Here is a 27,677-nt window from a genome sequence, read left to right on the forward strand (position 1 = left end):
GCCACCAAGCCACAAAGGAGACAGGGTCCATAAGCAGAAGTTTCTGTTAGGGTCAGCTTCTTTTCAGGCAGAGGAGGAAACAGTCCAAACCCACTTCTATGGCTCAGCGTAGGCTGTGTGGTTAGGCAAGGCCGGAATGTCCTCCCCAAGCTTCTGTCACCACCTTAACTGACTTCTGAACTACAGATACTGGGAGGAACAGGGAGAAAGACCAACCGAGAGTTCTGCTGATTCCCACACACAGAGCATGATCATGTTTTGTCCCCAGCCAGACCTGGCCTTATTCCAACACAGTTCATTAGACCTTCTACACAAATTCGCCTGGTGGTTTCTCAGACATTCCATAAGAAAATATCTGCTCTCACCTTTCCCTAGATGGGAGGTGGCAACCTCAGGGACTAGGGATAGAAGTAAAAGGAGGATCTAGCAGATGCTGATGTTGGAAATTGCCTCATCCACGTGAAATGTCTGAAACTTCAACGTATCCTATGGATAACTGAAGTTTTTCTTTTACTTGATAAATCCAAATTGTGAGCTCAAATATCTAAAATTAGGTTGCACATATAAATGCCAAGAATTCCTTTAGTGATAACTGTTAAAAATCCCAAATTTAAAATGCCTGCTTAAACTGTTTTAATCAAGACGGCAATCCTTAAGTCTTAATTTTTGAGGTCTCTTATTTGCAGACATTTTTACTTTATTAGTAATGTAAAATAAACACGCCTTCCCTAGGAAAAAAAATTTAATTAAAAGCCTTCACAAGTATTCCACAACTACTCTGAGAGCTGTCTTGACGCATGGATGTCTTTGGGGGAGGGGTGTACTTAGGCTCTAGCTGTACTTGAAAAATAGCATTGTCGCTATGGAAGCAGCTCAAAATTTTGGCTGTTTTTTCTTACGCTAGCAAAGGCCATATTCTTTATATGCAACTCTTCTTTTCACTGAAAAGGGCTTTGACAGTAATCCACCTAGTCTGTAGCAAGCCCTGCCTTGCCTAGGCAGTCACCCTTCCCTCTTACTGTTCAAGCACCACTCTTTTAGCTGAGCCACAAACATGCAGGTAGAGTACAGATGAACCGGAATATGAGCATTCACCAGCAAAAGAAAAAGGTGACTTTCATTCATCAATCATTCGTTCCTTGGAGGAATCATAGACAAGGCCTATTTAGGTTCCTGTCACTGGTGAAACTGGCCTAAATTCCAACCATTCCTTGGGTCTTTTTGGACCCATCATTGGCAACTTGTCAATCAAAATGGAGTAAGCGGGCTTCCCTGGTGGCGCAGTGGTTGAGAGTCTGCCTGCCGATGCAGGGGACACGGGTTCATGCCCCGGTCCGGGAAGATCCCACATGCCGCGGAGCGGCTGAGCCCATGAGCCATGGCTGCTGAGCCTGCGCGTCCGGAGCCTGTGCTCCGCAACGGGAGAGGCCACAACAGTGAGAGGCCCGCGTACCGCAAAAAAAAAAAAAAAGAGTATCAGCCTTTTGGAGTGGTCACCTTTAGAAACTGGTATTTCTTCCAGTGACATGATGAAGAGGGTTGCTCAAATATGTTTTCAACTCCCATTTCAATAGCTCAGTGACACAGTACACTGGCATTCTCTGAAGATGTCTTTGGGACGCAATCAACAGGCATTCCGAGCCACACTTGTCAAGTAAGGTAGGTAATCATGTTGAGTAATACTGTTTTTCATAAAAATGAGGTGTGACTGTAAAAGTAATAAAACTGGTTTTCTTATGAGGATCATAGCTAGACTCTGAAGGCAAATACAAAAAAAAAAAAAAGAGTTCAAAGAGTGTTAGTTGATAGATATTCTTATCTTTAAACAGTGGCAAGATCTTTGGAATTAGTACAAAATCACCAAAGCTACTTTGAAGACAGTGTTTCCCATCTGGACACATATATATGAGTATGTATAATAAGTTAAATTAAATGATTAATTTCTGCCAACTGCCTCCAAATTTAACATTTTGATTATTTTCCCAAAACTTAATTTTTTCCCACTATCATTCTCATAAGTTAAAATCATTCACTGACAGAAAAAAAAATTAAAGTATATGATTACTTCAAGGAACAAGGGGATTGAATGAATAAAGAAAAGTTTTATTTAGCATCTTAGAATTGAAGTGGCTCTAGAAAGCATTCACCCAAAAGATACTTACTGAGCAAATACTACCAAAGAGAGAGATGTTCAGTTTTCCGGGAATAACCATCTAGAGCTCCTTTCAGTAAATCCTCTCTTAAGGAAGATGATTTTGCTGCTGTGAGTTTGTCCCTGGCATTATTTTTGGCCTGGGACTATTATTTCCATGTTATCCAAGTTGTTTTCAATAAGTGAAAGGGAGCAGTGCTTCTTATTATATTCATGAGGAGAAGACTCAGGAAGGATCTACTTACTCTATGTTATGATACTGAGGAAGTTTCCCCTGCGATGGTGAGATCAACACTTCTATCCTAGGGCAGGTCGGGTGGTACTGTCAATATTAAAACCCCTATTCCAGATAAATTCACCTTCTGGAAATAATTAGTGCTCCAGGAATAAGATGAATTCCAAATCTATTTGCACATTCAAATCAATTGGCAGAGAGTAGGCTTAATAGTTTTCTAGATTCCTGGAAGTAGGGTGCTGCTGTAACAAGCACCCAAAAATGTACATAATGGCTTTCTAATTTTATTTATCTTTGCTCTATGATGCCTCTGATAATTTCTCCACTCTTCTATTTTTAACGGCTTTCCAAAATCTACTAAATTGATTTCATGACGCATTAATGGGGCACCTCCCATGGTTTGAAAAACAATGATCTACACCAGGTGTTTCTGACAGTGTGACCCACAGACCACGTCCATCAGAACAGAACATGCAAAAAAGAAAAATTTTTCTAGGCTCCATCCCATACCTAGTGCAACAGATCACCTGTTGTTAAAGCCCAGGACCTGTCATTTTCATAAGCTTTCTAGGTGATTCTGATGTGCAATGAAATTTAGAAACTCATCTAGACCCCAATCCAGTCATGAGTTATAAGGCAAACAGATCCAAAGAGGCTTCATGATTTTTCAAGGTCACATTGCTAATTAGTAGTGAAGCCAACAGTGGGGATCCTTGTCTGCTGTATTCCTGGGTAGTGTTCTTTACGTACATAAAGACCACTCATGCCCATCTGTGATCCAGTATCCCACAACTTTACTCGATGGTCATGCTCACTGCTGTATCTCCAATGCCAAGCACAGTGCCATGTCTGGGTGGAGATAAGGAAGAACCACAGAAATGTATGTCTTATCATTTTGAAAATTAAAGTTCAAAGAACACAAGAGTGCAAAATCACACATGTGGCCAATCCAACAACCAGCACATTGTTTAATAAGTACTGATCTTCATCAAATGCACCTCTGACTTACAAAACAAATTATCTCCAAAACTGAAAAATGAAATAATGGAGGCAAAAGTGCTATGCTTTCCCTCCACAGAAGTAAGAAGAAAACTTTACATAAATGATACAACAGTGGCCAAAAGAAGCAAAAAAATTAGTAATGAGAAGCATCAGTTTTACTTCTTAAATCACAAAACTTACAAATGGTTTTCTCAAGATTTTAACAAAGGAACAGTATCAACAAAAAGCAAGTCAATCTAGCACACTAAATAAAGCTATATGTAAGAGAATAAAAATAGACCATAGAATTGGAACGTTTACTACCAAATCCATGGTTTGGTCAGGCTTTGTGATTTTGCCTTTCTAAAATCAAATTTTCCATCTGAAGGGCTCCTCCAGTTAGTTCAGGTTTACATGGGTCAAGCTTTAGTCACAGCCACAGGAATACCTATGGCATGACCAGCAATCTCTAAGGATTCCACTGAGTAATGTTTGCTCCCTCTTCCAAAAACAGCCCAAGGATGGTTTTCCCAGGGTCTAAAATCAAATTAATCCAATATGCATTTATTGAGCAACTATTAACTTCTGGGTCTAGTGTTAGGCTTTTGGAGAGTGGGAGGAGATACAACCAGACTCTGCAGCTCTCAGGTCACATATTCTATTGCAAAGATTTCCCAGTGTGTGCATAAGTGTAAGGTTATTATTAATAATCACTCAAGCAGGTACGCAATGGCCAACGGATTTACCTGGAAGAAAGACGGAAGCAGCTGCAATGTGCACACAAGGGGACCTTTTTTTTCCAGGGAAATATTCAAATGTGAGGCCGAGTGACCTTCCCTTGCCCTTCCTCTCTTGACTTGGAAACTCCTCTTTCCTTTCAACTTCTCTGTCAAACTATAGGTGAAAAAAGAGGTTTGAAGATGTCCCCACCACACATACACTCATACACACAGGCCATATTTCAAGGGCAGAGAGAATTCTTCACAAGGCTCTAGGGATCAGGGCAAAGCTGACACACACTCTCACTTCATTTCCTGTGTCCCTCTGCAAGATTCCCTGCAGTCTTCTCTGTAAACTCATGGTGGGTGAGACAGCCAACACCAGCTACAGACTCAATGCCTCCAGTTACTGAGCGTTTTTCAGAAACAGACTCTTCTGATAACTCAGGTCTGACCAGAACTCCTTCAGGGACTTACTGGCAAGCTCTGCAACTGGTCAAAACCACAAAGAAATATCCTACAGATTTCAAAGGCTTTTATGAACCTAAAAAGAAAATCAACGCTGGCATCATTTAAGACGTTCAGACAGGACACCTATCCTGATCTAAAGCAGTGACTCACTCCCTTACTTTGATCATCATTAATACTGTGAGATTTAGCTCAAATAAATTCGACAACTGACTATAAATACACTGTATAATTTTTATCAGGATGTGAGAATGAGCCTCACCTCTGGAGTCTGATAACAAATATTAGGGTTTTAAAAATCTCTCGACACAATCTTGTCATACACGTACCTACATACACATCACAACATGCACGAAGCCACAATCATTCCTTCCCTTGAAGAATTTGAGAAATGACTCATGGTGGACGTTGCAGGGTCACCCCTGCCAACACAATCCCACCAGAGAGATTACAGGGAAACAACAGAGATTATATTTCTTTCATTTGCTCTCGGGGTTTTAGGATAACTGTATCCTGAGGGGAAATCCTTCTAGATGTGTAAAACGTGATGCCTTACCATTGCTCCCTGCCTCCAGTAATCAAAGAATTATTTCTAGAAAAGGCTCAGGAAGAAATCTGGATTTTCCCAAGCAAAGATAATCTGTCATCATGCAGTTGTCCATTAACAAGGGGGAAGTTCTATATGAGAAGCAGCGACAGTTGCATTTGGGCAAAGAAATGACATATTTTTATTTTATAACTGAATCTTGTAACTGATGATGTTTCTTCCTCTCCTATGGTTACAGGGAAACTCAGGGCTAGATTTGCAGACTACCTGTAACGTAATTAGGCAGAACCTTTCAGAACGCATTTCTGGATTTCAACTCTCTTCTGATGTCATCTGTTTGATCCCTATGCCACTTTTGTTCTGGTTTCTTTGTCTTTATTAACGTGTTTCTTTAAGAAACAGATAAATGAGTACCTGAGCATTATTTATCCAGTATGAGGCTTCCTCTAAGTGTTCACCACCTGTGAGGATGCTCCCAGGCATGGAGACGTGTTCACACTACCCTGAGTCTATAATTTATATTGTATCTTCAAGCACACATTCCTTACACAGGAAGACCCCCTGCTGGCCTGCTGACAATCCCTAGGGACGATACCCTCGCTGTAACAGTGGGTTGTTTGCTATCCTCATTTGAGTGGTAATTAAACCTGGCTACATCATTTCCTAAGAACATCCTTGTTTTATCTGACAGGAATTGAAAAACAGGGGTTAGGGAAGTAAAATAACTAAAATAAAAACACAGAAATATAAAAAGCCCCCAATGATGTTATCTTTGCCACAGAATCCATCCCAACTAAAAAGCCATCTGTACTTGTGCAATAGGAACACAGAGTAAAACCTGGACATCCCAGTTCTCTTGGAAATTTCATTCAATGATGACCAGCCATATCAAATAGTCTCTAAATAGCCAATCATCTCTGCATAATTTTAGGTGTCTCAACTATATGATTAGCACCAGGAGAGCATCAAATAAGTTTTGAACCCTACATCCGGGTCTGGAACAATGAGGCAAGCTTAGTGGATGGGAGACAAGTTTTAGCTTATAACAAAAATAACACAGAGAACCTAGTAAGGTCTCATGATAAACTCAGGATGAGGCACTTCAAAAGAAATTCATGTAACCAATAACTTTTAGTTATGTTGTCTTTAAGAAAAAGATAGCATTGAACTCTGCACACCCTAGTTTGGAAGTAGCATAGAAAGCTGCCCAGTAGCCACACTTTACTGCAAAAAAAAAGATAAATATTCCTAATTATCTTGCAGTCATGAATAAGGAATAGTCTCTAGTCCATTTGCAGAAGAGCTCTCTGAAGACTAGAGAAACCAGCAGTTTTTCTAAGCCTGCTTAACACCAAACCTGAAAACTAGATAGGACCCCACTTGATTATTGCATTTGATCATGAACTTCCCCATAAGCCACATATATTCATGTTTAAGCCTCCATATATATTGAAATTTAAAACAAATGGAAATAAAATTAGAGACTCAATAAGGCATTTTCTCCAATTGGAAATATTTCATTTATATTTTTTCTGTAGGATTTTAGAATTGCCTGAGAAAAACAGCTCTAGTTGATGCAGAGATTTAAGGGAAAAATTAGTTTTGGCAAATTAACCTTTCATAACCTCAGATAAAATTAATCCAAAATGTATATTAGAAGAAAATTCGAAAACTGGCCACCCGTTCTCGTTCAATATGGACATACACCATCAGCCACATTTATCCACTTAAAACTCACAGTAATTCATTTTAATTTACAGAAATATATTCACTTGGACATGGACTGGCTTTCAATGTTGTTTCAACACCGCACACCAAACCACAGGTTGAATCTAAGACATTTCTTGTGCTATTACAAATTTGGTCAAAATCATTCAACATGTTCAAAAGTTATGACTAAAGTATGAAATCCAAGATATCCACCTGAATAATTCCTTAATCTTAGTATAACCCTTCCTCCCAAGACAAATTCTAACGTCCTGAAACATTTTTAACTATCCGGACACAGGCATAATTATCAGGACACTGCTTCCAAAGCCATATTTCCTAGATAAACTATTCACAGACCTTTTATCTATTACAGTTCTTTTTTTCCTTTTGCTGACCAGAACAATAAATTCTTTAAAAAGAAGAAGCTTGAAGCATATTTATTTATTTATCATTTTAAAATGTAAGAACAGAGGCTTTATTTCTATTATGTAGAAAAAATAAATTTCCTACTGTCCCTACACTGTCTTCTCCATAGTCTATCACTTTTATTTCTCATAAGTTTGCCAATTTTTTATACTTTTTCCTTATTCTGCTATAAGTCTTTCCCTGCCACTATACAAATTTATATAAATGGGTTGATCCTCTTCTGTTGATAGCTAACTCTGCAGTGCTGCTTGAGAAAGGGCATAAATAAGAGTAAAGCCAACTGAGAGTACAGTTTAGAACAGTAAAATATTACTCAGAAACCCACAGAGAAAGGAAATGAAACAATGACTACCCAGAGCCCCTGGAGTCACCGTAACATTTAATTCAATTCTGCATGTATTTCTCGAGGCCTGCAGTTAACCAGGCAACGTGTCAGGTAGACAGTCAGCTTACACGTTTGTGGTGGGCCAGGTGGACTGAAACCCTCACTCTGCAGAGAGTTATTAATGGGTCTGTAAAGAGCTATTAATTCATGACTAAGAGAGTTATTTTACTTTGTTATAGATCACTTTCTTGCTCTTTCTGTTTTTTTTTTTTTTGCGGTACGCGGGCCTCTCACTGTTGTGGCCTCTCCCGTTGCGGAGCACAGGCTCCGGACGCGCAGGCTCAGCGGTCATGGCTCACGGGCCCAGCCGCTCCGCGGCATGTGGGATCTTCCCGGACCGGGGCACGAACCCGTGTCCCCTGCATCGGCAGGCAGACTCCCAACCACTGCGCCACCAGGGAAGCCCGCTCTTTCTGTTTTAATTTACCAAAATCCATTATGAATTCCTTTATTCCGATAGAAGACCTGAAAAATCCATCTGCAGGTCATTTCCTGCAGTCTTCCCATCCCCCATCTCAAGCCCACACTGCACACCCCACATACATTCCATTACTACCTCATTTCATTTACTTCTTCCCCAATACTGTGAGGTAATTTCTTTCTACAAAGGCTGAAGATCAGAATCAATTCCAACACAAGAGCCCACTCGCTGAAAAGTACAAAGAGAGCAGCTTCCTGATCCCTCAGCTGTAACTCACCTGGACCAAGGAGAAACTACAGCAAGTAGTTTACCCAACTGCTGGCCTGAGGTCATCCCTACACTATAAACACCAATGGAAACTTTCTTTGAAAATTGAGTAAGAATGAAAAAAAAAAGTGCTGAATAGATGGAAACTACCCATATTTCACCTTCTCAACTGAAATAACTCTTGGTAGTCTAGTACTGAAAGAACACTGACATTCAAACCCATTAGTTCACTGTGAGAATAGCCCTGTGACTACGGAACAGACTTTGTTCTAAAATTTTCTGGTGGGTCATTGTCGGAATTAAAAAAGGATCCCAATTCACCATTTTTGTTATGCATGAGACTTCATCAGATTGGGATGCAAGAGAAAAGGTGGTGAAATCTGACCACAACAGCTTTTTCAAAGGTCATACTATCCCCAAAGGATGGTTAAAGCCTTCAGGGGGATGTGCCTTCACATTCTATCTATTTAGCAGTTCAGTGACTGTTCCTATTTCTAAGCGCTTATCAGGGATTTCTCATTCCTCACAAATACCTAACATAGACAAAACATTTTAACCTATAGTTCAATTTAGCAAAGCTCCGGGTCCTAGTAAATGACCCAAATAATAACCCTTTGTTGAGCTGGATTCAAAATAATGAATAATGAATTTTAAAAATCAAGGTAATAAAAAGCCCAGTAGAGCAGTGTTTTCTCACCAATACAATGGGTCCCACTGTTGAGACACAGAAGTCTCTTTGGGGGCAGGGTTCTGCCAAGAAGCACAAACCCTCCATACTCAGGGCTTCTGCTGCTGTAGAATAAATTCACCCACCTTCTCTGTTCATTCAGCTGTCTGTCTAGTTGATGAAAAGAAATGTTTCAGTTCAGGCATTATGTTTGATTTGGAAATAAACTACCACCAACAAAAATAAACCATTCCTGACTGTGATGTTACAATATTAGCATACATTTTCCAGTTTTAATAGAGCAATTCTAATGTATTACCAAGTGCATCGAGTTACCTACCTACTCAGCAAGGAAATAATGAATTGCTATGATTTCGATTTAGGACATGTTTCTCATTCTTAGCTGCCCCATCTCAGTATTAATATCATTGAGTTATTAATTCTCCAACTGCTCTTTCTTGTGTTGACCGTAGATAACAAAGGTAGAGCCAGTCTAGTAAAAAGTGAAAACAGGGCTTCCCTGGTGGCGCAGTGGTTGAGAGTCCGCCTGCCGATGCAGGGGACACGGGTTCGTGCCCCGATCCCGGAAGATCCCACATGCCGCGGAGCGGCTGGGCCCGCGAGCCATGGCCGCGGAGCCTGTGTGTCCGGAGCCTGTGCTCCGCAACGGGAGAGGCCACAGCAGTGAGAGGCCCGCGTACAGCAAAAAAAAAAAAAAAAAAAAAAAAGTGAAAACAAGAACTCTGACTTCCTGTGGCCCACTTGATGGTTTCTAAAACCCTGATAATGGAAGGTTACGGCTCCCTTCCTCACCTGATACCCGTTAGCACGTCTGCTATGGAATCCCTGTGCCCATGCAGTACAAAAACCAGACCCTGAGTCCTCTTCATCATGACTTCATCACGGCCTTATCATGACTTATCAGGGCAAAGAAGAAACAGAACTTTTTATTTTAGACTTCTTGACACTGGATAAAAAAGATAAATGGCCATGCCGAATACAATGTTCATTTGGCATCATGAATGATTTGCTAGAGACCTGGTATACTTCCTTATGCGCCCCAGTCCTACCTCCCACCCTAAAAAAAAAAAGGCAATATAAATCTCTTACCTTCAAAGGTAAGCAGGTAAGAGATTTATTAGAGCTATCAAAATAACCCAAGATGATGTATTTTATTTTATTTATTTATTTATTTATTTTTGCGCTACGCGGGCCTCTCACTGTTGTGGCCTCTCCCGTTGCGGACGGACGCGCAGGCCCAGCGGCCATGGCTCACGGGCCCAGCCGCTCCGCGGCATGTGGGATCTTCCCGGACCGGGGCACGAACCCCCGTCCCCTGCATCGGCAGGCGGACTCCCAACCACCACGCCACCAGGGAAGCCCTATTTTATTTACTTCAGAGAGAAAATGGTGTTTGTGGATTTCTGAACTACTGCGCATGCGTTTGTTTAGCAGCGGCATTCATGGCACTAAGTGCAGGTGGCAGAGCACAGGATGTGACCCGTGGGGAAAGTTCTGTTCAGCTTAGAAAGAAACCCTTACCGGAGAGGTTATCTCCGTTTTTCATATTAAATGTTACCAAATGTAGCTGGAGTCATTCAAGTATGGGGGATACCATTTAGGAACCTATTTAATTTTTTCCCACTCATTTTTAGACATGTAAAGTGTTACAGCCACAGTTAGTTCCACATCAAAGACTCAATTCCATAGAGAAATGGGGGGTGAGGGGGGCAGTGTAGAAAGGAGGAAGAAACCCACTTCATCTCACGAATGCATCCAAATTTAGACCACAGCCTCTCAGAGTTTCTCTTACTCTTTCACATGCAAGCAGCTGGCCCATTAAAGCACAATGTAACAGAGTGAGAGGCTCAAGTCCTTCCGGAATAGTCCTTTAAAGGAGCAATCAGGAAAATACAGTCTGAATGTGTTTCTGTAAATTACAAGGTTATCTTCAGGCTATGTGGACAAGCAGTGCTGTCTGAACTGAATTTCCCTCATAATTCTGATCCTCTTTGCCACTTAACAAATAACCTGCTACAAGTTCTAATAGGAATGTTATTTTCCAAAGAACAACACTTGATCATAAATACCACTGCTCTTTTTATTCTCTTCCAAGGCCATTTCTCCCTCACCCTCGCTCTAATGCCACCTTTGTAACGGACAACATCTAAGATCCAAAGAAGAGCCCTCAAAAATCATTATTATAGGATCTAACCAAGTAGTAGAAAACCAGTATAAATCTCACAGGCATTTCATTTTCTGGTTATACTCATTTGACTTCCTTCCTAATCATAGGAGTTTATTTAATTTTATTTGGTTCCTTTTTAACTTTGTTAGTCTTAGATATTATGCTTTTTAAAAAGTGAAATTATCAAAACACACGCAAGGGATTTTATCTTCACACAGAATACCATATAGCTCTCACTTGAGATTATATAAAGGGCAAGTCTATTTCTTGACATTAAAACCTAAAGCAAACTTGATGGAAGTTCAAATATAATGAAAATAGAAGAAAGATACAAGGATGGCTTCAGTATCACTATAAAAACTATCCTCTTAGGGCTCAGAAAGGCACATACACATCCACAGATCACAAGATGTGATGGGGATTCACCATCTTCACTTGTACACTGACCTTCTCATTTTTATTAAAAGAATGGTTTTTACCACATACGTTCCCTTGAAACAGCGAGTCTAATACCCCCAGAGAAAGAGGCTGTGTAGATTTAGAAGCTACTGTCAGCCCCAAAGTGAATGCACACTAATCTAAAGAGGAATGAGCCATTGGACAGAGATTCCAAATAGCTCTGCATTTAATTTCTACATAACTTTAGGAAGTCACAAATCCTGAGTAAGCCAGGTTACCTAGCAACCAAATGCTCATTTCAATGCTCCTTCCCACCCTATCCCCTTCATCAGCTGTGTTCTCTCCTGAAAATACCAGTGGAAAGAAGGGGTAGGAATGGGGGAACTCTGAAGCTAAACATGATGTAACTTCAAAGCATAATAACAATTATTAGTGCCGGGTCTGATAATAATATGCCAAATAACGACTCAGATAAAAGACCAGGAATAAGTTTCATTTGTTGATATCACAATTTGGGATATGTAAGGTAATTCTTGAAGAACCAAAAATAAAAAAAGGTTTTAAAATTCTGACAAGCTAGAGAGAGAGATATATACAATCTTAATGCCAGAAGGGGAAATGGGCTGCAAAGGCTTTGCACAGGCATGGTCAAGAGAGGTTTTAGGGTTCAGGCTAATCTTGGGGATGGAAAATTAGGAAAGGCTTCAAATCAGAAAACCGACAGAAACCCTGGCAGGTCTCCCACTGCCCAATCAAATTCTTTAAGGCCACCAAGTGTATAAGAGGACCGACCTATCACACAGAGGGGTAGAGAGCAACTGCTTAATGCTGTTGAAGACAGCAAACTTAAAACTGATGTTAAAAATTCACAGACATTGTGCAGAACTGCCACACTAGAATCAGGGATTTCCTTCTCTGAAATGTTAAGGCTAGAAATACGAACTTTCTGGGACAGGCCTCCCCTGAGCAAAGGATAGATTAGTTCCTGAAATTCTTAAAAAGATATTCTGGAATATAAGTTGGGAACATGGGATTTGGGGTCAGACAAGCTTTCATGAAAATCCCATCATGTATTTCCTGTGTTGACTTTCTGACAACATGTATTCCCTGTGTGGCTTAACATGGGACTATTATCTAGATTAAATGAGTTACTGTACATGTTGCATCTGAGGTATAGCATATGCTTCATAAATGTTTGCTATTTATGATGCTGTCCCTCCAAAAAGATTCTCTCTCTGAATAAAGTTTAAAACTGGCCATGATTATATTTTGCAAAAGTGGTACCCAAAATAATTGCCTGGTGCCAAAAAAAACTGCTTAAGTGTCAAAGAACCCATGCCTCTACCTATAGTTGTACCTCGTGATGTGACAGTCACTTGTGTGCACATAACACACAGTAACATATTTCTTGCTGCCTGACCGAGACACTAAAAGCAAACCTGTCTTCAATTGTTCTTCCAGCCAATTAAAAAGTCATTGTCACTAAATGAGACATGGTAAGAGCCAAGTGTTTCACATCTAACAGAAGTTTTTGTTGAGCATAAATGTAATTATTTGAGTTTGGGTCAGCCTACTACTGAGTCTGGATTTTTGTTGTTGTTTTGCTATGAAATAATCACATAACACATGTACAATATAATGTATATGAAAAAAATGCCTATGTAGCTACCTGCAGAACCTTACAAGCACCTTGGAAGTTCTGTGTGTAGCCCTTCCTAATCACACTCTCCCCTTTGCCCCAAGAAGTAACTACTATCTTCCTGCATTTTATGTTAATAGTTCCCTTGCTTTTCTTTAGTCTTCCCATACATGAATCAATCCTTAAACAATGTATTGCTTTGGTTTAGCATTTTTTTTGAATTTTACATAAATGGAATCACACTGTATTATTCTTCTACCTTGCCTCTCCACTCATTGTGTGCTTGTGAGATTCATCCTTATGGATACACACAGTTGTAGGTTACTCCCACGACTATTTATCATAAATGTACCACAATTTCTTTATTCAGTATACTGCTGATTGACAAATAGGTTGTTTCCAGTGTTCTGCTGTTATGAATAGGGTTACTATGAGCATTCTTGCACATGTGTAAGTTTCTCCAAGGCACTGCCTCCCAACCTTTTTCACCATGCAATTTATATAGAAAATGATAATATTAGAACGGCAAACTGAAGTTATTAGACAAAACTGCTCCCACTCCAGGCTTGGATCTGCTCTGCTACCTTGCTCTGCTATGCTGAAGGCTAAGGGGGTCAGGGGACCATCTCACAAGGCATTCCAAATGTCTTTCAAAAATCATATACCAATTTATACTGTCAACACCATTGTATGTATATTCCCTTTGCTCGACATTCTTGTCCAATGCTTGATGTTGACAGACATTTACCAATCTACTAGGTATGAAATGGTATCTCAACATGGTTTTAATGTTAAAACATATTTATACTGCCTCTATGATTAAAACTGTAGGGTACTGGAACATGAAGTGACAAACCAATAGAAGAGAATAGAAAATGCAGAAATATAGCTAATTAATTACTTATAGCAATTAACTATAGGATAGGGGCACATCCCAAATCAGTGGGGAAAAGATGAACTTTTTAATAAGTAAGTGGTTTGTGATTTCCAAATAAGCCATGTTAAAAAAAAAAAAAAAGAGAGAAAATTGGATCCATTCCCCAGACCATACAGCAAAATAAATTCCAATGGTCACAGATTTAAATGTTAATTGATAAAACCACACAAGTGCTAAAAGAAAATATGAGTGACTATCCTATAACTGTGCTGTCCAAAATGGTAGTCATTATCCATACATGGCTACCAAGTACCTGAAATGTGGCTAGGAACTGAATTTGAAGTTTTAATTTATTTTAAATAATTTAAATTGAAATTAAAAAACTGACACTCAACTCAGTTATTAGAAAACGTTTACGTACACTTAGAACAACTTGGTTATGTGAATTTACTTTTTCAACTGTAAATTTTATAGTCTAAATACAGATTAAGTATTTACAACAAAAATTTAGTGACCACATTGAGATGTGCTAAGTATAAAATACACATCAGTTCTCAAAAATTTAGCATGAAAAAAATGTAAAATATCTCATTAGTAATTAAAAATGCTGATTACTTGTTGAAATAACAATATTTTTGATATATTGGGTTAAATAAAATATGTTATTAATTTCACCTTTCTTTCTACTTTTTTTATTGTGGCTGTTAAAAATTTACATATGTGGTTCCTATTATGTTTTTATTGGATAGTGCTGCTTTACAATCTAGAAGAAAAGTTTTTCTACATCCTGATTCAAATCCAAGAGGCAATAAAGAAAAAGACTGATATAACTGACTAAATCAAGGAAAAAAAATTTACACTAAAAAAACCATAATCAGAGGAAAAAGACAAATGATAAACTGGGGGAAAACTGTCAGATGTTAGGGATAATATCCCTAGTATATAATATTCCTAATACATAAAAAGCTTCATAAAATAAAGGGGAAAAAAAGACCTAAAATCCTATAACAATCGGCAAAAAATATGAAAAGACAGTTCACAGAAAAAGAAATGCAAGTGGCCCCAAAACATATGAAAAGGAACTCAAGCTAGTTCATAATAAAAGAAATGCAAATTAAAATTACACAAAGTATCATTTAAATGTCAATGACCCAAAGGTTTTTACAACATGTCTACTGGTAAGACTGTGGGGTAAGAAGGCACTCTCATTACCTCTGGTGGGAATGCAAAATTGTGTAGCACCCACAGAAGGGACTTTGGCAATATTGAACAAAACTGCAAATCTATTCATCCTTTGACCCAGCAATCCCACTTCTAGGGATCTATCTAAAGATAAACTGGAAAGAATACATACATAAATATTCACAAGGCTATTCACTGCAGCACTGTTCATTCAGCTGTCCATTGAGCTAAGGAAAAATAATGTTTCCATTCAGGCTTTATGTCTGATTTGCAAATAAAACCCCATCACCGAAAACAAATCATTCCCAATACAATGTAAGAGCAAAAGACTGAAAATAACTATATATCCAAATGAACAAAGTTTGGTTTATTTACACAGTGGAGTCTCTGAAGTTGTAAAAGGCACTAAGAAATGTTCATATATGGCTTCAGAGTGATCTCTGAAAAATACCATTAAGTGCAAAAGGCAAAGTGCGTAACTATAGTATGCAACCTTTTTTCTAAAAGGAAAAAATAGATATGTTTGCTTACATTAAATAGAAACAATATGCACATATGTATATATACATGTCATACACACACCAGGTATATACAAAAACATATCAATACACAAACATATGTATATATCCATATCTCAGTAGCTAGATATACATACTTACATATTTTTCTAACTTTGTCCACTTGAACAGACCTAGGAACAATGACCAGCCCAGAGGCAATGAAAACTACTAACACCCGGATTGTGGTATCTAAATACCATTTACCAATAAAAAGATCTGGGACAGGAAAAGTACTAGATCAGCCTGAAATACCTTGTTGTACCACAAAGTAAAGACGTCCTCAAAGACCATGAGAGTCATGTCAAAATGATTCAGAAGCCAATTTAAAGAATCTCCTACAGGCCCAAGATAATTTGAACTTCAAAAGAAATAACTTCAAAGGACTATAAACACATGAATTGTGTTAAAATCCATGAGCTCATAATGATACTTTTAAAAAACCTCATTGGTCTTCTTTGGAAGATGTCAGAAAGTCAACTCATAATTCTGAACATTATTTAAAACAGAGGGAACAAAACTGAGCATTAATTTTCCTATATCCCGAGGTAACCAAGTTATTGATGTGGAAAATTTCTTCTTAATAGAAAAACTCCAGCTAACAAATGCAGAAGGGATGATAGAATATCATCATTTTTCAACTGTTTCTGAAATAATACATCTAAGCAATGGCCAAAGTGGTTTTTGAAGGGCCTGGGGAAGCTTTATAATGGAAAGGTCAGGCTGACAACACCTAAATCCACCAATTAGTCTTAACCTCACAAATAAAGAAACAAGAAGGCCTCCTGATGTGATATAAGAGGAAGTACAGAACACTTTCTATGAGGTACTCTTGCCAAACTACCTGATCAAGCTTCCAGTCTAGATCAAACTACAGGAAATATTGGAAACTGAAGAATATAGTGAAGAACACTAAGAAAGAAGATGCAATCAGCAAACTACAGAATGCAGGGAATCCTACAGATTAAATCCCTGTTTCTCTAACAAATAAACTGCTAGGGGAGAAAAAGAGGAGGGAAAAATAGAGAAAGGAAGCCTATAAAGATGGGGACTTCCCCGGTGGCACGGTGGTTAAGAATCCACCTGCCAATGCAGGGGACAGGGGTTCGAGCCCTGGTCTGGGAAGATCCCACCTGCTGCAGAGCAACTAAGCCCGCAAGGCACAACTACCGAGCCCACACACTGCAACTACAGAAGCCCGCGCACCTAGAGCCCGTGCTCCGCAACAAGAGACGCCACCGCAATGAGAAGCCCGCGCACCGCAATGAAGAGTAGCCCCTGCTCGCCGCAACTACAGAAAGCCCGCACAGCAATGAAGACCCAACGCAGCCAAAAAAATAAAAACATAAAAATAAATAAAAATAACATTAAAAAAAAAAAAGAAAGACGGATGCATCTCTCAAGTGTGAAACAAATTAATCATTAAAAAAATGTTTGGGCCCACCAGGAAAATTTGGTTACTGACTGGATACTTGATATTAAGAAATTATCGTTAAAAGTTTTTAGGAATGATAATGATACTGTGGTTATGTTAAAAGGAAAAAAAGCTCCTATCCTTTAGAAATATAATCTAGTATACACAGACAAGGTGACATAGTGTCTGTGATCTGCTTCAAAGAGAAGCAGTAGGTGAGGGGAAAGGAATGTGTGTGTGGTGGGAAGGGTAGGGGGACTGGCTCAAAGAGAACTGCCCCGGAGTCGATAATTAAAAGCCTGACTTTAGAGTCAGAAGGCCTGGATTCCCGTCTCAGCACTACCACTTGCTGGCTACAAGACCTTGGTCAAGGTCCCAGAGACCATGAGCCTCAGTTCTTCTTTATCCATCAAGTAGAGGTAACAGTCATAGGTTCTTCACAAGGTTGTCGCAAGCATTAAAGACAATGCATGTAAGGTACTTAGCACAGCACCTGTGTACAGAGTAAGCACTCAATACATGTTAGCTTTTATCGTTACTATTGTCAATTACTACCACTGATATTCAAGATCATGAAGCTAGAGTTAGGAGGTGGTGGAAACGGGATAAAATGTGCTGAATCCAAAGCCCACGCTCTTTCCAATACATTTATGATGTTGCCCCCATCTCCACCCAGGGTCTCTCAGTGGAGACTGAGGACAAGTAACAATTCACTCTGCAACAAGAGTCTCTATTTCTACCACAAACCTTTAATGACACTGCTACTCAGCCTGGCTTCTGCAACTAGCCATCCTTTGTCACAATGTTGTCACTCAATGTGTCCTTAATGTGGATGGCTCCTCATCTGGTGGCATGTAAACACTCGAGTGTCTTAACCCCTTTATAAATCACTATGCACAATCATAAATTCACAATGATTAAACACTGTGTTATTCTGGTTTCCGGTGACAACATCAGGACCTGTCTTGGACCTCAGGCAGCTCACTTAACATTGCTGCGTTTTAATTCTCTAATCTGCAAAATAGGGATAATGCCTGCTTTGCTGTCTTCACAGGTGTGAGGATATAGTGAGATAATAGATGTAGCACACTTTGCAAAGTTGAAAGGAAGATAAAAATCGAGGTTATTTTTATAGGTGATGACATCGTCAACCCTTAATTATGGCTACTTTGGGGGAGGATGAAAGATGAATAAATTAAGTCACTGGTTGTTAGCGGAACTTTCTACTCATTTATTCTTTTATCTCTTTCCTCATCAAATCTTTAATAAAACTAACAAGTGTCAGAAAAAAAAAAAAACACTGTGTTATTTCATCATCCTCCCAAAACATGGCCTCAGATTTTTACTACACCAGGTACTGGCATAAATTATATAAGGCAAACCTCAGAATCCCGACATATAAAACTATCAAAGTGATAAAACTTCAAACTTTGCATGCAGCATGAATATAATAATAACACTAAGTACCTATATCTTGTTATCTCCCATAAGGTAAATACTTCCACTTCTATTTAATAATAGAATTACAAATTCTGAGAAAATAAAAACAATGCTATTTTAATGCTATTTTACTTCTTCATGTGACAATTCTAAGCACACACCAATTCTTGATCCATCCTCTCTTCCTGGCACCACCTGCCTGGTTCTCTTGCCTCAGTGAGGAGCCTGCACTTTTCAGTCTCCTTCACTATCCTTTCCATCCACAGCCCATAAAAGTTGGTGTTCCCTGGAACTCACGGTCCAGTGTTTTTCTTCTATAATATTTACTTTCCCTGGGCAATCTCATACAAAACCACGTAGCTTCAACTATCACAGATTCAAAAACTCTCTCTCATTCATTCATTCAACAAATATGTGCTGGGCCCCAATTGTGCGGTAGGTGTCCTGGGGACACTCTCTGTTCCCCTCCAGTCTTTTACTCACACTCACAAAGGAACCATCTATCATGCAAATTATGTCTCTCCCCTGTTTACAATCTCTCAATGCCTCTTATTTGGGGCAGTGAGTCCAAACTATGTACTGTGAAGCCTTGCATAGTTGATCAGTCTTATCTTGCAAGATGCAGAAGCTCCAGCCACAAAGAACTACATGCACGTTTCTCGACGTCACTGTGTGTCCCCTGCTGGAATGCCCTACTTCATCTTCCATCTGCCCCCAGATCCCTTTATCCACAAATGCCACTCTGTGAATTAGTCTATGAATCCATAGTAAAATGAGGAAAAACAGTTAGTAAACCAATGTTCGTCCCCCAATATTTTTGGAAATGTCAGCAATACCCTAGGGGACCCTTGTGCAGCTTTCGAGTGTCATCCAGAATACCTCCTTCTCTGTGAAGCCTTCTATGACTTCTTTATGTGGGGGAATCATATAATTCATTGTCCAAACTGGGAGACTTCTGAGGGCAAAGGGGGTGCATTAATAACTATGTTGAACAATGGGCACAGACCAGGACTGTCCCAGGGAGACAGGGTGCCGGGTCAGCCTACCTCTAGACAGAGTTGGCTGCTTTCTCCCCTCAACTTCCAAAGCACCTTGACACTTTACGACATACCATGTGCTTGTCAATTCCCACACTTGTCTGAGAAGTCCACAAAGTCAGGGCCAGGCCTTCTTATCTGTATCTCCAGCATCTCTCCAGTGCCAGGCACAGAGATGACACAAAGTATCATCAACAAAAGTCAATGTTTGTTTAATATATTATCTAAGAGAGTAAGAGAGATTAGATGCTTTAACCTCGGGCAACAAAGGAATTAAACAATTCCCATTATCTTTTCTCATCCCTGAGAAACTCCACTTCCTCATTTGGTTAAAGAGTTTTAAATGAGAGCAAGGTCTTCACAAAGAAAAATTCTAAGCCTCAGACCAATGACCAGCTGTCAATCAACCAACAGCTACTTATTCAGCATGTTATACTCTTAAGGCCCAGTGGGCATAGAAGAGCTGATAATTCGGTGGGGCGACAAATAAACATAAATGAAGACCAAAACTAATGCTGAAATAAAATAAACAACAAATAAGTGTTGCAGGAGTTCATGGAAGCCAAGGGAGAAACCACTCTGATGGTCAGAGAAGACGCTCCCTGAAGGAGAAGGGATTTGAACTGAGACTCGAGAAATGGCTTGGACTCCAAGAGAAGCCACCAAGGGAGGAAAGCTCAAGGCCGGGCGGGGGTGGGTGTTTGGACGGCCACCAACGGTAAGCAGACGTTTGTTTTGGGAGCTGTACCTAGACTGTCATGGACTCCTAGCATAGAAACCAGAACATCTGAATTTTCAGTAGATATTAAACAACTCAAAGAGGTTCCTGGATTCTCACCTCCTTCCTCAAAATAGTTGTAGTATCTGCCTGAGACACAGAATTAGATATATGTAGCTTATTCCTTTATAACCTTTTAATTGTAAGAACTGTTACAAAATTATCTTAGGAAAATTGCTTTTGGCAGAACTTTCAGATAGAACTGCTGAAGTCACCCCTTGGCATGTATTAATTATCTGTGTCTTTGAAAAGTTCTCTGCAAACCTCAGCCTGAGCCTGCAGCATCTCCTTACTCTACATCTGGCCTTTCAATCCTCTCCCGGAAGAAAATGTACTGTTGATATAGGGGCTCCCCTGCACTGTAAACGACCTGTGTAGATCTCCTTGTCAACTGTGGGGTTCAGGGAGAAGCTTTTAGGTGTGCCTGTGATGATACACACTGCATCTACTGGATTGTTGGGTGGGTGTCACCTACTCCACCAGCATCTGTGATGAGGGGTATGAAAAATGTCCTCACACTCCAGCAAAGACCACCAACCTCTCATTCTCCTTCTTTACCTTGCTCAGGCAGGGAAAACCATAAGTCACCAAGTAAGGTAGAAAATGTCCTCATATATGGTGTAACAATAAACTGAAACTACTGCAATAACCACTGCACTCAAATAAAACACAGACCCATCAAAGAAAGGGAATTCTTCCTTAAAAACAATTGTCCCTGCTCTCCTTTAAAGCACCTTCTTCCAAAAGCCCTGGAGCGCTCAGGATATTGCGTAACTAGCGCTGGATCTACTTCTGAAGTATGGTTTTGTGAAAAGACCAACCTAAGTTCGTATGCAATGAGTCAATAGGCTGTGTTTTTCCAGTAGCAGTCCTCTTTCTCCCACTGACCCTACTGGTAGGGCCAACACAGGTTATAAATTTATAAGGGAAAGCAACAATGGTGGGTCTTAGCTAAAGAATCCTTGCTTGGTAGAAATGTGTCTAATGAGCTTATAAAATTTTCATGGAGAGCAGTAAAACCACAACAAATGAGAAAAAATTTGGTTCAAATTACAGTAATGTTTATTTAACCAACATTCATGTAACCAACATTTATTTAACCAAAGGAGAAAAAAATAAGGTATTGAGGATGAAATTAAACAAACCATTCTACTTCTGTGACTAGTAAGTAGATGTGGGTGTACAGGAAAGCCTTTCAATGGTGCCACTATGAAAATCTCTGAAGTGCTTCTCAAGATATGTTGTCCAATCTTTAAAAATAACAATAGTCACCTAGATATTCCTTTATCTATTATCCAACATAGGCTGTAACAGCTAAGTGAAGTGAAGAAGCAAAGTGCTTCAGCTATGAGTAAAGGGCTTAAGAGCCTTTAAAAGTCAAAAATATTGTGTAATCAAAAGTGAAAACAAAAGCAGAAAGATCCCCAAACTTGGGGGTGTTCTAACTCCATTCTCCTAAAGGTACAAAGCGTGTATGCGGACTTCAACTCATGAATGCTTGTAAACACATCTGCTGAGATGGCGTGAGCCTGTGAAACAGGCAGAGGCAGGCATGTGCCGGAAGATCTGAGGGCTTGATGGAGAGAAGTGGGTGGAAGGCATAAGGGAGGTGTAGGGGGCAAAGTAGGACAAGGCAGAGGGGCCCTGAGGGTAGAAAGGAGAAGTGGCTGGAAGCAGAAAGTCTACACTTGAGCGGAGAGGTGGGAGGAGTCAGAGGGAAAGTGGGCCTGGAGATAAGGTTCAAGTACTGGAAAACGTCATTCGGAAACACACAACCCAAGTCTTGCAGGCAAAAGTAAGGTGGTGGGAGAAGCAGCAGGAGAGCCTATGGATGAAAATCTGTGAGACAGAAAAACGTGGAAACACTTCAGAAAGGATAGGTAGATGAAGGGGACGGTTGGCAAAGGGGCAAGGTAAAAGGCAGCCCAAGGAGAGCGAAAAGAGGTAGGGGCAAAGCCACAGAATGAACGCTGGCAAGTTGAGCGTGCTCGCTGCATGAGACGAGTCTCAACTTTGCTTGTTTTATTTTAGAGGGACCAGCAGTGAATGCCAATTACAGCTCCCTTGAGAAAATCCAGTAAACCAAGAGGTGGGGCTACCTGTGAGCTTCCCCAGGACCTCTCCCCGACTCCCTGATGCAGGCATCTTCTGGGAGAGATCCCAGCATGGAAAGCCCTGAGTGCTATGGCTGCAGGACAATGCCAAGTAAGACAACGGTACATGAAAGAACTGTGAAAACCATAAAGCTCCCTATAAATATGAAGCATTGTTATTCACTGAATGCCTCGGACAAAAAAAGAAAGACCACAGTCACAATCAGGAGTGAAGAAATATTTGTCAAATACAGATATTATCTATATTCCAAATAAAGATGACCCTAACTAGAAGTTCCTATTTGAGAAGACATTATGCTTGGTATGTTTACTTTCCTGTCCAATACTTCTCAACATTTAAAAACCCTACCTGATGGGGCTTCCCTGGTGGCGCAGTGGTTGAGAGTCCTCCTGCTAATGCAGGGGACGTGGGTTTGTGCCCCAGTCTGGGAAGATCCCACATGCCACGGAGTGGCTGGGCCCATGAGCCACGGCCGCTGAGCCTGCGCGTCCAGAGCCTGTGCTCCGCAACGGGAGAGGCCACAACAGAGAGGCCCGCGTACCGCAAAAAAAAAAAAAAAAAACAAAAAAAACCCCTACCTGAGGCATAATATGGAGCTCTTGATAAACTATCCTACTGATTTATTAAAATGGAAATCCGCATCTAATGCATTTCCAAGGAGGTTTTTGACACATTACAGATCTTAACTAATTAGGTGAATTCCATTCAATTCAATCACTCATTGAGTTATTCCAAGTGCAAGGGAGTGTACAAGCCGCCATGGGGGTTGCAGAGATGAGCAAAACAGTTTGCCTCTAACTACCTAGTTCGGTTAGTTAATCTTCTCAGTTTCCATTCAGATTGGGGCAGCTGCATCTCCTCTCACAAGTATAGAGAGGAAGCAATCTTAACATTATGTGACTACCCTACAACCTAGGAAATGCATTTTCCAGGAACACAATGAATTAAAAAGAAAAAAAAAAAGGGATTTTTTTTTTTTTTTGCTGTGTTGGGTCTTCATTTCTGCGCGAGGGCTTTCTCTAGTTGTGGCCAGCAAGGGCCACTCTTCACTGCGGTGCGCGGGCCTCTCACTAGGGCGGCCTCTCCCGTTGCGGAGCACAGGCTCCAGACGCGCAGGCTCAGTAGTTGTGGCTCACGGGCCTAGTTGCTCCGCGGCATGTGGGATCCTCCCAGACCAGGGCTCGAACCCGTGTCCCCTGCATTAGCAGGCAGATTCTCAACCACTGCGCCACCAGGGAAGCCCAAAAAAGGGACTTCTTAATACCTGGTGACTGCGGACACTGCTGTGTGTTCATTTCCATGTTCATCCTAGCCCAGTTTACGTGCAACCACTCTTGTCCTGATTGCATAACCACAGCATGTCAAGTTGTTTCTTGTTGCAATTGTAACTTGTAAAATTAAACTTCAGAACTGAGGGAGTCAAGCAAAATAATTGCCTACTTTAAAAATATGTATGTATATAATTTACATGTCACTTTAGATAAGCTCTTGATTTATGATCTCTTAAAGTCACAAATGTCACCAATTTTAAAATACAGTTTCAGTGTACAATTCTCCTTGCTCGCAGGCCCTATCCCTGTCTTCTCAGTTTTCTAAGTATTATATATTGATCTATTGCAAGCTGCCTTTCTTTGTTTGTTTGTTTTTGGTTTTTTGCGGTACGCGGGCCTCTCACTGTTGTGGCCTCTCCCGTTGCGGAGCACAGGCTCCAGACGCGCAGGCTCAGCGGCCATGGCTCACGGGCCCAGCCGCTCCGCGGCATGTGGGATCTTTCCGCACCGGGGCACGAACCCGTGTTCCCTTCATCGGCAGGCGGACTCTCAACCACTGCGCCACCAGGGAAGCCCCTGCCTTTCATGTTTTAATGAGAGCCTAAGTAATCACAGCTTTTACTTCTCCCAAGCTCCAAGGCTTCTAAAATTCCAAAGAAGGAACATAAGATGTCCAAAAATGCACTTGCTTGTGCCTCACAGGGTTCCAAACTCTATCGATAAGTTCACGAGAAGCTGGTGATACTTATCACACTTAAGACCCTCTGTGAATAATCTCCTGCCCTCTCCTTTTCTAATGGGCGGTGCCATGATTCTTTCTCTCCAACCTGGGGCGTCTCATTCCCTGACAGAAAATAGCTAGAAGAAAGGGGCCACAAGGAGCCTGGAGCAAGCCACTCAGGATGTGACAGTCAAGTCTTGCCTGGTCAAAAATCCAACACAGTGCTGAGGCACCATCAACCTGGAAATGATATTCACAATGGGACACACCACCTTCCTCCTGGGTCGAGTTTCTGCATCAGTCACAGCAAATAGTACCAATTAATGAACAAGCTTTTGATGTATACCCTGTGATTCTTCAAGAAGCTCAAACCACTTCAGACTGTGGCCTACGAATTCCCAGAAATCCATGCTAGATGATAAAGTGAGATCAGGTGTGAGAGGGTAAAGGGTAAATTACTAGCCAATAAAACAAAATTATCAGCTCTCTCAACCACTGAAACTGAGTCAGCTGAAAAGGGAAGCTAGAACCTCAGGATCCTTCTAGGATGAACTTTCCCTCCCTACCAACCAAGTCCAATTTTTCTTGGGAAAAATGCCCGAATGGAGATAAGCTTGACAACAGAAGCACCCCACTCCTTCGCAGGCATCTGCTCATCCAAGTGCTGAGTCCGCTTGTCTTTGTCGCTTTTCCGAGTAGCCCTCCGGAGCTGTTCTCTGAACCCAGTCTGCACAGCAGGAAACACTAAAGGAGGTTACCTTTCAATGCTGCATTTCTGATCCGTGAACTGCTAGTCCCAGCACTGGTTTAATGCAGAGATAAATACACTCAGCTGTCCTATCACCAGCACTTACTACTTTATAAGAGCAAAAGAAAAATAGATAATTAAGTCTAAATTAATTTCCATGCCTGATCAATGGCATTTCCAAACAGCCAACACAGAACATGTTCTATTGATCCTACAATCCAGCTCTAGAAGTATGAAAATGGGAAGGAAACCCCCAGATTGAGCATCTTGAACTTAAAGACCCTTCAGAAACATCACCTTCTCCCCCCAAGAAAGCTAGAGTAGCCCAGGCCCACTCTACCCATAATTTTTTTCTACCCTGGTACATCCCAATTCTACCAACTGAAAGGTTATTCCATTAGGTAGAAGGTGAGCCCAGCCCATCAAGTTAGGAAGTGTTCATAAGATCTGTCTGTGTAATGAACGTGTCACTTCCCCAAACTGCCCAACTGTTTCCTTAAAAAAAAAAAAAAAAAAAAAAACTATTACATGGAATTTATGTTGTCAGTCCCCCTCCCAAAGTCTGAGTCAGAGTATATCTTTAGTGAAGTTCTAGGTGACCAGGGTGTATCACTTTCAGACTTGCTCCAATAGCTGAACTTAGGGCTGTCTTCCAGCCACGGTACAAAATAAGCAACTATCTATTTTAAAATAATTTTCCTACCCCACATGCGATGGGAGATACCTCATACATAGGTTGTCAACTTCCTACTGGAAAACAAGCACTTCTATCGCAAACTGTGTTTGTCACCTCCCAGGATTAATACGTGTTTATGTGTATATATTTTTATCCTTGACCGTGCAACTCTTGGAGCAGAGAAAGCCACCCCAATTTTTACCATCGTGCCTGAGACAATTCAGAGCTTTAGAAGAGGGATGAATGGGAGATGAAAGGCTCTAAGCCCAGGGGCTCCTCTCACACAAACAGTAAGTGGAAAAAAAAAAAAAAATCCCTCCGAGGAGGGGGTGGGGGGCAGGGTGGAAGACCGGCGAAGGACGTCAGGCAGCAAACCAGAGGCAGCTGCGGCGGCCGCACTTCGCGAACTGCCTGCAGAAGGGAGTGAAATCTTTCCCCAGTACAATAACCAGGCACCCTCTGGCTGCCTCGCATGGGCACGAATAATGAATACATCGAGGTGGGCAAATCGCTGCATCGAGACAAGTCACCCCAAAAAGGTCAAAACTTCAGAAATCCCGGGGATCACGGCACCCACACAAACACATCAATCAGTCGCAGCGGGAGAAGAGACTCGGAGATTTAGCAGAGGATACTGAATTTTGCTTTTTCTTTCAAGCTCTGGCTTGCAAAGTACGGCGGCTACAGGCAGAGCTCGAGAGGAGCAGGAAAGGCTGAGGGCGGCGGGGAGTGCGGATGGGAAGGGAGGGGGGTCGAATCCCAGCCACCCAGGCCTCAATGTGACGAAAGTCGTCAGCAGCCCCAACCGCATCCCAACCCCTCCGCCCCAGCCAGCAGATGACCCCAGCAGCTCCCCCCAACCCCAGCTTCCGTCCCCGCCAGCCCCGCAACGGCGGCGGCGGCAGTGGTAGGAGCAGCAGCAGCAGCAGCAGCAGCAGTAGCAGCAGCAGCCCCGGCCCGGGCCGCGCGCGCCGGCAGCGCCACGACCGCGGCTCCCATCCCCGCCGCGCGGCAGGCACCCCGCAGGCCTCCCTCCCAGCCCACCCGGGCGCGCCCGGAGCGGAACCCGGGCGGGCTGCGCCGCCAACTCCCCCCGCCCCAGGTCGGCGTGGGCTCACGCTTACCTTGGGCGCTCGCGGGGGGGGCTGAAGGTGGTAAGCCTCCCGCCCCCCGCCCGGATCCTCCTCTCTTGTTTTCTTCCTCCCTTCTCCTCCTCTTCTTCCTCCTCCCCACAGTGAGTCCGGGTCTCCCCCTCCTCCCAGACGCCGGGGGTAAGAGCCGAAACCCCCGAAGCCCGGCCCGCGTGCGTGCGTGCGGGAGGCGGCGGCGCGCGGCCAGCTCTCCAGTAACTGAGCGCGGCGCGCGGCTCCCAACTAAAGTGTGAAAGAAGCGGCGGCCGCGGCACGGAACGTCCCCCCGGGAGTGGGCAGGGAGCAAGCCGGAGCTGGTGGGGAGCGAGCGAGCGAGGGAGGGGACCTGGAAAAAGGGAGGGGGCGGGAGGGAGGGGACCTCCTCGCCCAGTCACTCACTCGAGGGGCGGGGGCAGCCAGACACTCCCCCACCGTCGGCCCCTCCCCGCGCCCGGCTCCCGCGCGCGTCCAGCACCCAGCCTCGCCCCTGGGAGCGGCCTGCGGAGGCCGCGAGGGTGCCGGGCACC

At 41.9% G+C, this 27,677-nt stretch overlaps 1 protein-coding gene across 1 annotated transcript in view; it reads right to left on the minus strand.

Annotated features, from left to right (window-relative positions):
* The window catches only part of LOC309799397 (uncharacterized protein C1orf21), a 237,823-nt gene extending 210,553 nt beyond the window's left edge, over positions 1-27,270 (minus strand). Inside the window, exon 1 of the mRNA XM_082612458.1 lies at positions 27,145-27,270. The gene's annotated coding sequence lies outside the window, so the exon portion shown is untranslated. The remainder of the gene's footprint in view (positions 1-27,144) is intronic.
* Positions 27,271-27,677: the final 407 nt, after the last annotated feature.

This window comes from Mesoplodon mirus (genome assembly GCF_964341445.2).
Source record: "Mesoplodon mirus genome assembly, chromosome: 3".
NCBI classification, from domain to species: Eukaryota; Metazoa; Chordata; class Mammalia; order Artiodactyla; family Ziphiidae; genus Mesoplodon; species Mesoplodon mirus.